Source organism: Diuraphis noxia, unplaced genomic scaffold, assembly GCF_037042655.1.
Source record: "Diuraphis noxia isolate RWA-SAM2 unplaced genomic scaffold, SU_Dnox_SAM2 contig0002, whole genome shotgun sequence".
In the NCBI taxonomy this organism is placed as follows: domain Eukaryota; kingdom Metazoa; phylum Arthropoda; class Insecta; order Hemiptera; family Aphididae; genus Diuraphis; species Diuraphis noxia.
Window position 1 is genome coordinate 20,412,239 of NW_028301712.1, and position 8,670 is coordinate 20,420,908.

Here is an 8,670-nt window from a genome sequence, read left to right on the forward strand (position 1 = left end):
ACTTAATCAAAGCCATTAAGAGAAAAAAATGTATTTTATTGTAATGCTGACCCATATTATTTTTATGTTTCCTAAACACCTTGGCATGTATCATTCTACACTCTCTGGTTTTAAAATCGAAGCATTCAGCCAATTAGCTACACGACATATTATTTTATTCAAAACTACACCCTTGTTCTTATCAAAAATCTCATACAATACACAGTCTTTTTTTCAATTAAATTCAACCTATTGGCTAAAAAGACTTATCAGTTATCACAAATAACACCTAAATGGTTAGTATAGCTATATACATAAAAAAAAAAACATATCGAGTACTATCACTGGCCTGAGGCCTCCCTCCTGTATTACAGAAATTATTTCTTATTTAATTAGTAAAAATCACAATAATAACTGTTTATAATTTATGATTTAAACAAAAATAGGTAAGTATCATCAAATGAGATATAAGGTATTATTTATTTCACAAAAATTATTGTATATTTATATCATTATATTTATAAGGTTCATATTATTAAGTTTTTTGTCATGAAAAACGAATATCTACTTATTCAGCAAACCATTAATTTATTAGTTATAAATATCTCTATTATCTATATAATTATTAAAAAATGTATAAAACGCATCATTTATTCAACTATAGGTCGTTTAATTTTGAATCTGTACTTATAAAATTGTAAAATATGTACCTTAAAATTTAAAAATATTAAATACCAATTTACATACATATAAAATAAATGTTTTAATATAGGTATAATATAAAATATGTATAAAAATTAGTAAGAGTAGTATTACGTATGAGTTATGAATGCATGATATATTGCATCGTTACTTTATAACTAGGTACCTAATTTAAATTTAATTTATAGATGTTAAACTTCTCAAAAGGTATTTAATAGAAAATTATATTTTACTAAGTAGAAATCCCCAAAAAAAAAATGTACTCAGCTTTTATATATTTTTTATCCAACGGATTAATTGAAAACTGTGATACATTTTTGTAGACTATAGGTTAGGCAATGTGAGATTATACGTAATTTATATAATTTAAAAAATGTATGTTGTTAAAATTGTGTAATTATTTTAATTTAAGCATTGAGAATGATAATTTCGTACCATTGTGGCTTAAATTGTATGTGTCGTAAAAAGAAAACTTGTACTTAAAGAAAATAATAATAATTTTATATTGTACTATTAAAATTATTTCAATATGCATTAGTAGAAATCGAAATTGAATTAGAATAATATTGAAACTTGGCTTTGGTGTTGATTATTCTGTAGCTTGCAGGAAACATAGAAATGTAAATATTCTTATTTTGAATGAAATTATTCCTCATGATTGCACGTGTATATTGTATACAAATAGTTAATAGTTTATTGTTTATTCAAGGCTCTAATAACAGGATTTCATTTAGTTCAGATAATAGAGAATGAGTATATTAAACATTTTTTTTTTATATGAATATGAATGCAATAAAAATAATTATGGTCTATAAATTGACTTTAAGAACATTTTTTATTGCATCGCATATATTGAGTTTGTATTGTATACAAAGGTAGTGTGTCTAATAATTATTTCGTTATAATATTTAATTATTATATGACCTGTTGGTTTAGTATTTCATTGGGTGTTAATGGTATTATGATTGAATATATTGCATTTTGCAGATTCATCGTCAAATATTATGCTTACTAGTTACTATGTGCTGAAGAACTAACACGTATAATATTGTTAGTGCCTATAAATTGTGCTTGACATAATATAGGTTTGTTACAAGGTGTGTTGTAAAATATTATACTATTATTAATTATGTTTATGTTTTTGGAAGTTGATTTTATAGTTTTATTTAAGACAGTAATCTTAGTTAATATGATTTATATAATAATCGGCGATCTGAGGACGTTGATGGGTAGAAGCAAAATGTTCTTTAACACAATAGGTACTACTATTTTATTATAAAATGCATATAACAAAAATGAAAATTGTACACTTAAGACAATTTTTTAACCCTATTTATGGTATCCAATTAACCTATTTTTTATGGAAGAAAACCATTTTACATTTTTCGAATACTTTTATCATGAAAAAGAAAGAAAAGGTAGCTAGTTTGGATCAGGGATAGGGCTATCCTTTGGTGATATTTTTTTTAATGACAGGAATATCAGCAGTAGATACCTAACATAAATTTATTTTGAAAATTAATACACGATTATAATAATATATTATGTTCAACATAATTTTATAGCTGATATAGTGATATCATACGGCTAATGAAATAAATATAATAATAATGAGCAATCATTATAATATAATTGTTATAAAATGTAATACCTATATTAGTATAAACATAAAATCAAAGACCAATTAAAATGTACAAGTAGAAATAACGTATTATAATGAGTAATTACGTTATTATAATAAACTAATGAGAATGAAATAATAATAATAACTTCCTATGGAATATAATACCTATTGTTTGTGTAATACTGGCACACAGTAGTAGGGAGAGTATTATTAATGTAGTAAGTTTTGAAAAGAAATGTAGATAGCGATATAATATAATAAACTGTAATTTGATATTATTGGAATCAGTAGCAACGGAGGTGTACTATGGTTTGATCAGGACTTGCAGGAGCAGAGTTGAGAATGGGCGCCGTATTTGTTTTTGGGCAATACAATTTAGCTTTTTTTTCTTTTATGAACAAATTCTTAATTTGTTGACAATTGTGCAGACAGTTTTTGGAGACAAATTCCAATCAATTTTTATCTAATGGATAATAAAAATAAAGATGGACTAGTGAGTACCACACCGCACATTAGTTATCAATTTATCATTATCAAGTATATATTATTGTAATGGATGTATTAGATTTGAATTCAATGATAAATCATTGCATATTACAGTATCGGGCGTAATACGTTTCCACCAAAAGTAGACCTTTCCCTTTTCCACCAATGGGTATTGGGTAACAACGGTGTATCTTTCTCTTTTCCACCAATATCCGTTATCACCAAATGAGATCTACCTATAATTTAACCACGGTTAATTCACCAAAATAATTTGTATACTAAGCTTATATTAAAATCTTTAACACCGTAATAAGTTTATTTAAAATACTAATGCTGGATTGAAAAAATTATATATTAGTGTATTTAGTTATGTGTATATTGTATCTACTTATATATATAATTGGTTGATATTTTTTTTTGAATCGTAGAACATAGTACCTAGTATACAATCGTTTTTGTAAAAACGTGGTAAATAATTTTATTTGGTGGAAAAGGGTTAGGTAAAAGATACACTTTTGGTGGAAACGGGCATCGCCCACAGTATCCTAGCATAGTAATTGCCTGAATTCAATAAATACAATCAAATGTATATCAAACGTCGTAAACATTTTAAATTCAAACGCTCATATAAAATTAATTTTACGTTTTGGTATTTTTTTTTTTTTTTTTTTTTTTAATAGAAAACTTGTGGAGAATCTTCTATTAAAATATCAAATAATTGCTATAGAAATAACAATTTTATGGATTTCTAATTGAAAAGAAATTTGCGCATTGTTAGCGTTTAAATGCATTTTGTCAACTTTAAATGTATATTCAAATAATCGTATCTATGTAATTTTGATATTTTTAAACTGCTATCAAAAAAACTTACTAGAAAACTTGTACTACATTTTCAAGCTTTTTTACCCAGTGAATATTTATTATTTATTTATTGAAAAAAAAATAATAAAAAAAAATGTTATGTGTGTGTAAATTAGGTAAACAAGGTAATTTTGTGTTGAGGGTAAGAACTGTCTTTTTTAAAAATGTATGTAATAATATGGTTTCAATGTCTGATTACTCGTTTTACAAGCCAAATGTTTCTCGATGTCCTAAAGATATATAGGATACATCGCAATTTTGATCGTTATTGTAATATTAAATGGTGATGTGCTGATATCTGTTGTTCATCGCAAAATAATATTATGTTTATATTATTAGGTATATTGAAACTCGGTAATTATATAATTATTATGTTATGCTATCTTATCCTTATTAATTGTATTGATCAATAATAATGCTTATGGCCTAGTTAGGTGACGGACCGTTGATTCCTGTTTATATTAAGTTGTGCACGAAATTATCTATCACTTCGACAACAACAACTTTTAAGAACATTGTGAACTGTACCTACGTCTATATCTGTCTAATGTCTAATGCATGAGATACTTGGTAAAGACACCTCCTTGTGGACTCTTGGGCCCCGACTAGGTATACTATATTATTATATTGTAAGGAAATAATGTAGTTTAAAACTATGTTATGCCATTGATAATGTATGAATATATAAATTATGATAGAAAATACGACTTTTAAATGGAATTCGTGATTCATATAGTCATTATTCATTATACTCATTGTTGACACTTATTCATAATGATTCACAAATATGTAATACTTAAGTATCAAACACTAAAATGCTGGTGAGAGGGAGTAGGTCATAAGTCATAACTTAGCTGTTATCTATTTCGCCGTGTGTTGAGTTTTTTATAATTATGGGGATTTGTTAAGATCCTAAGAACTGTGAAAAAAGGGTGATTCAACTGATTCAACTGATAGTTGGTAATTTCACTTGCGATATTGCCATATTGGCATGTAAACATACAATATAATATACTAGGTATATTATTTATCATCGTAAAATTTGTAAAAATATCAATAATTCTATTTACTAAATGATAAATTGTTTTCTAAATAACAACAATATCACCAAAATTGATACATTTTACTGATTATTTCACATGTAATATAGATATTCTAAAATGTTCTATAAAAACTATTATTTTAAATATTATCTCATACTATGATTAATAACCTATATAGGTAAATACTACATGCTGAACATTTTTTTTTTTACTAAAAAACATAATTATGTACCTATTAGACACATACGTAAAATGTTATCTCTCTGCTTATATTTATCATATTTTGTATTTTTAAATAATTTTTAGTTTATTATTAAGGATTATATTAACTATTCAATGTTTGGAAACCGGGTATTTATCGTCTTCCGTATAATACAACCCACTACCCAGATTAAAATTGACTGACAAATGTTCACACGATCTTCATTGAAATCTGCTTAAATATTCATACTTTATACCAAAAGTATATAAAATGATGTATACTATTTTAAACATTCAAATGACGTGTTGTATATTTTTATATTGCTTCAGTGTACTAAATAATAAATAATTAATATGATACCATATTCAGCACCAAATATATAACTCGATAAATTTCAATGTAGTTTTATTTTAAAATAATAAAATCTATATTTACACTAGTTTACATTATTTTATTGTTTATTAGCGTTTTACAACATATAGAGTTACTCATCTCTATAATAGTTCTTCAATAATGCACTTATTTAAAATACAATTTTTGGAATTTTTAAATATAATACCAAAATATCATAAATTTTTTTGTATTTTTTAATGAATGTGCATTGGAAATAAATATGTTTTTCAAATAATAACCACATTTTATTAGTATTATTTTTGTAAACATTTTGACGTATCAAAATGAAAATTTAAATGACTACATTTTTGGAGTTCTTAACTTTGTTTGGTTAGACTGGTTAGAGTATTAGGTTTGAAACATGAGATAGCTTTGGTGATTTCAAAATGTTAATAACTAATATTATAATCTAGAAAAATTGTCACACTCGATCCGTACAATATTGCATATATCTTATATTTTTATAATATAATTTTTTAAGGAATATTTTCCTCACAATAAATCTTTTTATATTCATACAAACATTTAGACAAAATTGTTTATTGCATTATATTAGATAATATAGTAAAAACTATCAATTATATCTATACTTATTATTTTATATCTGTTAGTGAATATAGGCAACTCTTTATTTAAAAGCAATTGGTTATACAATATACATATTGGCTCGACTGGACAGGCCAGTCGAGCTTTCGAGAAAATCTCGAAGGGCCGCTAACATTTTGAACTGATATGAGAAATTGTTCGCAATACCACGTTACGATTTTAATGACAGATATATAATAGTAAAAAATTAACAAATGTGATGTGGTCGTTGTTATTTATTGATATAAAAATTTGTCTAATTTGGGCAACTATAGGTACATAATTACGGGACTGATAGAAAAATATTTATCAAAGGGCTGAGATCCAATCAGGCCCTGTATATTGGTTATTATTTTTATATGTCTCTAAATTAGATTTCATGAAATGTGGCATTACGTCGATAACGTGCCCAGTGATACTTTTCCGGAATCCAGAATTTCATAATAATATATTTATATAATATTATGATTTATATTTATGTATGCACAAAAACGTATATGAAAAAAATAACTAAATTTTTTCACTAATAGAATTAAATATAGGTATTATATTTTTTTGGTGGTGATAGCACATTCAAATTTCAAATGCTTTAAACTTTAAAAGGCATCATCTGCAGATCGAAACTTGTAACGAAAATAAAATAAAGTACTCCCTATTATTTTAAGTGAAGATGATATTGTTTGGCTTAATCAAATTTATTATATTACTCTAAATATGTTATATGAAAAAACAACAATAAATGTTGTCTAAACATCATTGTCTAAAAAATTCAAATCATTACAGCCGCCAACCTTCAGACCATAGTTTAAATTTAATATATATAATAAACTCACTAACTCACTTTATATTTTGTAATAGTTTTATTTTTTATGTAAGCTCAATGTTCCATGTTGCCGAGGGTCTAAAAAAATCTAGTATACTCATGTAGAGGGTAGGATGAAAGATATGCGGCCTACTTTAATTTAATGTTATGATAAACTAATAGAAATAACTAATAAATAAAATTATTCAATATTCAGTAGCAGAGGGATTTTGGTGATTTTGAAAAGGCCACGCTCACTGCGCTCTTCTAGCGGTTTCAGCACGACGGACTTCAACATGTCCACTGTTACCGTACCTCTGTTACGTAGAAAGGTATCTCATGTTCGTTGCCTCTCTAGGTTTTATGAATAACCTAAAACGTAAATATTCAGCTGTCATTATGGGGAGGAGACTTATTCTGATTTCGCTGTTGGTACGTTCGAAAGACGGACTCCACAAAGCTGGACTTGCACCTGTTCCGTATCCATAGTATGTCCTTCTCCTTGTCAACCGATGTTGACCAATCTTTCTTTGATAACACGAGTGAGTTAATTACATTTTATAACAGATATTACTATACATGTTACGGGCGTTACGGCAAATGATGTTATATCGGAAAATAACGATATTCACTGCTTATTAACGTTATTTATCAACAAATGTGGGAATTATCGTTATTTTCTAGTAATTAACGTTAATAATCGTATGATATAGGAAATGTTGATTATAAAATAATGTCCTACGAGCAATGATAAGTAGGTGATCGCTAAACTAATTGTGGTACTAATTAATAAAAAACATTAACCAAAGAGCCAACACTGCAGATGAAGACTAAATCATAGATGAACCCACAGAGAAAAATTCGGAACCTGATCGGTACTTATAACAATAAATATCCGAATCCTAAATTTAAGACAAATAAGACTAAAATATAAATATTTTTTTAGACGATCGTTTAAAAAAATTTATAAAAAACCAAAGAATATGATAAAACTTCTAAAGAAAAAATGACTCAGCTTGAAATAAGCACAACTATACGTGTAACTATAACTATACAGAACGTTGATAGAGCTCGTGGTTCTCCACGAAATATACTAGCAGTTGTCACCCAAGTTATACAAACTTTGTAGGTTGATTTTTAATGAAAAAATATATCTTTAAAATTTAAAAGTAATTAATATTTCTTTTATGGATACGAACATGGTTTTCTTTAGTACAATTACACACGCCAAGAAACAGCTGCATGCGAAGAGAAATTTTTAGACATGAACAATGTGATCAAATTCACAGATGGTAGACAGTTGACACGGAGGGAAGCAGCTAGTAATAGTTCTGTTTTGGGCTCTCAAGGGTACTAGCGTTGCCATTGAAAGATTGATTGCAACAATGAATGTTGTGGAACTGAAAAGTTATGTAACAGTAAATGGCATGGCAGTACATGCAACTTGTAAAAATAAATAAATTGAATAACAATGCATTTTTTTCATTTCTTTAAATACCAAGGTACATAATTTTTCAAATTGTAATATTTGAGACTCACGTGCATATAATATCTGGTCTAGAACATCAATTACCTGTATATTTGGTAATTAACGCGATTCTCTATAGTTTTTAACGATAATTCATAATTACCTATGTATTTGATCAATAACGTTAATAACTGGCGTATAACGTTAATTTCCATTTAGCGTCGTTTACCGTAACATATACACTAATATATATATATATATATATATATATATATATATATATATATATATATATATATATATATATATGTGTGTGTGTGTGTGTGTACAATGTTACATTGTTACATACCTATATAATTATATTATTTGTATTATAACAAATATAGAGGGTCACTTTAATGGGATGTCGATTTAAAAATTGATAGACTGTTTGCATTCAATTTATATCTTTATCTGTATTTATACATACTATATAATTGTAAAAAAATAATGATTTTAATAAAATATAATTATTCATTAAATAAT

General features: G+C 26.3%; 1 pseudogene; it reads left to right on the plus strand.

Moving 5' to 3' along the window:
• The first annotated feature begins 7,518 nt into the window (after window positions 1-7,518).
• LOC149058198 (uncharacterized) lies at window positions 7,519-8,137 on the plus strand (annotated as a pseudogene).
• The last annotated feature ends 533 nt before the right edge of the window (window positions 8,138-8,670 follow it).